Source organism: Fukomys damarensis, unplaced genomic scaffold (assembly GCF_012274545.1).
Source record: "Fukomys damarensis isolate Sample0158 unplaced genomic scaffold, DMR_v1.0_HiC HiC_scaffold_39, whole genome shotgun sequence".
In the NCBI taxonomy this organism is placed as follows: domain Eukaryota; kingdom Metazoa; phylum Chordata; class Mammalia; order Rodentia; family Bathyergidae; genus Fukomys; species Fukomys damarensis.
In genome coordinates, this window is record NW_022900951.1 from 16,196,757 (window position 1) to 16,199,709 (window position 2,953).

At 47.0% G+C, this 2,953-nt stretch overlaps 1 protein-coding gene across 1 annotated transcript in view; it reads right to left on the minus strand.

Moving 5' to 3' along the window:
• Rps6ka3 (ribosomal protein S6 kinase A3) overlaps window positions 1–71 on the minus strand; it is a 97,532-nt gene extending 97,461 nt beyond the window's left edge. The window contains exon 1 of the mRNA XM_010643680.3: window positions 33–71. The gene's annotated coding sequence lies outside the window, so the exon portion shown is untranslated. The remainder of the gene's footprint in view (window positions 1–32) is intronic.
• Between the last annotated feature and the right edge of the window lie 2,882 nt (window positions 72–2,953).

A 2,953-nucleotide genomic window follows, 5' to 3' on the forward strand; every position in this document is an offset into this window, starting at 1 on the left:
CTTCCGCTCACAACATGGCGCCTAAGCGATACCTGTCTCTCAGAGCGAGGCTGGCCTGGGCCGCCACCGCCGCGCGCATCCAGGGGCGGGATTATCGGAAGACACGCCCCGAACCGCCTAGCTCCGCCCCGCCCTTTTCTCACCCCCCCTTCTTCGCCCGGGGCTTCTGGGCGAGCTCAAAAGATCTGGGGGCGTCGGCGGGAGGCGGGGGAAAGACAAGGGAAGGGCGAGAGAGACGAAAGGATGGGCGTCTTTAACTGCCAAGAGGCCAAGCAGGTCGGAAGCTCCTTGGAAATGAGCGCGAAACTGCGGTCCTTTCCAATCTAGGCTCTGCGAGCGCAGTCCTGGGCCAATGACCCGGTGAAGAGGCGTGAAATGTCTTTTCCGCCTTGCTCCGCCAGGGGTGCGAGGGCGCCTAGTCTGTAAGCACAACTACTAGTGACCCAGGACCTTCCTACTCCAGGATCACACGCAGGGCATTCACCTGCCCCTACCCCCTTTTGAACGGGGATTCGGAGGCTTCGAGCCTAGGAGCCCCGTGAGGGTGGGTGATTTAAGTCCCTCCAAGTTGACCCTCTTGTGCTACATTTTTGATAGTAGTAGCTGGGATTCATTTGTCCTCCCGGAGTGGCTCCCTCTTCCCGCTCTAATATTCCTCCCTAAATTCATAGAGTCCTAGAGCTTCACCCCGGACTTGTACCCCCGCACCCCGCAAGTCTTCGAGAAAGAGGAAACGGAGGTTTCTTAAGGTTGTCTTTTTCCACAGAGATGACGAGTTATTAAAAATACTGTATCTTGTAGGCAGGAGCGCGAGGTTCTTGCTCTTCTGTTGACTTTAAAAGATTCGATTTTTCAAAATCAGGCTGGCTGTGGGCGGAGGAGGAGAAAGGGAGGGGAGGGGTTCTAACCCCTCCTCCTGCCCAAGATGGGGAAGCCCTGGGTTGAGGAGACCCAATCCTTAGAAAGCGATTCAACCTCGGGGGATTTGGGGGGAAGAGGCCCGAACGCCCCCAAGTGAGTCTCAGGAGGGTTTCACCCCCTAGTTCACCAAGCCAGGTGCTATGGCGCGCTGATTGCGCGCGGCCGAAAAGTGTAAAAGTCCCCAGGCTGGAGTGGAAAGCTACTGCAGCCCCTGGCTAACCGCCCTGCAAAGGGAAGGAAAAAAAGCAAAGGGAAATCTCCTGGCCGGCCTGTCCTTTCAGTCCCTCGGGCCTCAAGGCATCCTGATCCTCCCACGCCTGGCGACCACAGCGCGTCTTCCCCGCTGTGCTCCCCACACACGCCTTTTAACAGCTTCCTTTCATCATCGCAGGACCCAGACACCTAGAAAGCCCTAGCCTTCCTCCCTAACGCCAAGTATGAAAATGAGATTAGAGACCCACAACCAGCCGACCAAGTCTGTGCGGGTGGAGCAAAGTTTTCTCGCTGGGACCTGCTAGCTGCAGGTGTTGGGCTTTTCTGTCTGCCTAGTCAGCGCGCCCCTTGACCCAGGCTCCAGGCTAGGTAGCCACGTAGCCTTCTCAGGAAGCTCTAACTTGTTTAGGGAGCCTGACAGAAGGCAAGCGGAAATACTCGCTGCGTGCTGTCTCTCTCAGCCTTGGACTCCGGGACTTCTCCAGTCGGCCACATCTAAGCAGGCTTAGCGTGGTTTAGGGAAGGGGAGCAGATGGATCTACTTGGCTCATGCTCTTGTCACTTCCCGCATCATATTTGATTCAGGTGCTACAAATCCAGCCTGTGCCCGAAATCAGCTAATTTGGCAGCTTCTTTGTGTAATTCTCTACTATGAAACATGCTCGTAGACGTTTGAAATAAGGAGTTTTGTATTATTTTTCATTTAAGCACATCATGTTTAATATTTCTTGCGTTTACATTGCCAAGCCACATTACCACTCCTTATAGCAAAAATAACTTCATCAATTTGGTTGGTTTAAGGTAAATTAGCTCCCTAGTGATCAATTATTCCCAGTTAGCATCTTGCTTTAGTAAAAGCATATGTAGTTGAAGACAGTTATGTGCCTAACATTCTCCAGCTCTAATTATTTCATGCCCAGCACGAAATAATCTTTTTTACAATAAAGTAAATTGTTTCACATTTTCAGTATCAACTTTTACTCATTTCTGTTTATCTTGAAAACCAAGAGGAATGACTTGTAAAGCAAAGTTAATTGATTTGTGCAAGTATTGTGGACACTGGTGACATTGTAGAAATCAAGCATTAAATGGACTTTTAATGGGTTAAAATAGAACTACCACAGATGATTTGCACATAGAATCAATTCAAAAATATCTGTGAATTGGTTTAGAATAACACTATTCTCCTTCCTCTTGCACCCAAGGAGATGTTTTTTGTTAACAAGAAGCTTTTCTCTCTTTTATTTCTTTTATTAAATTCAAGAGTGTTGCAATCACAATCTTTGGTTGAGGAATTTGGAGAAAATCAAATGAAATTGGAAGATTTTTGAGCATATAAATTGAAATTGCCTTAAACAGGGCTACTTTTTTTTTTCCTAACAAAGAACTCTAAGGTTACCTATTCAAGGAATAGCTGTCTCCTATCTCTAGATCTGCAAAGGCTAGCATGGCAGCCATTAGACACACTTGGCTACTGAGCATCTAAAATGAGGCTGACTGTCAAAATTGAGGTGTGCCATAAGTGTAAAGTTTGTAACAGATTTCAAAGACTTAATAAAAATTGCATGTCTCATTAATACTTTTTATATTGACTACATGTTGAAATATTTTGAATCTGTTGTGTTAAATTATTTCATTAAAATTAATTTCATGTAAAAACCCATATTTAGTGTGGCTACTATGAATATACTTACCTATGTGGCTTGTCAAGATTTATACTACAGGGCCGGGGATTTAACTCAGCGGTTCTGCTGCCTGCCTTGCAAGTGCAAGGACCCGAGTTCAATTCCTGGTACAAAAAAAAAAAAAAAAAAAAAAA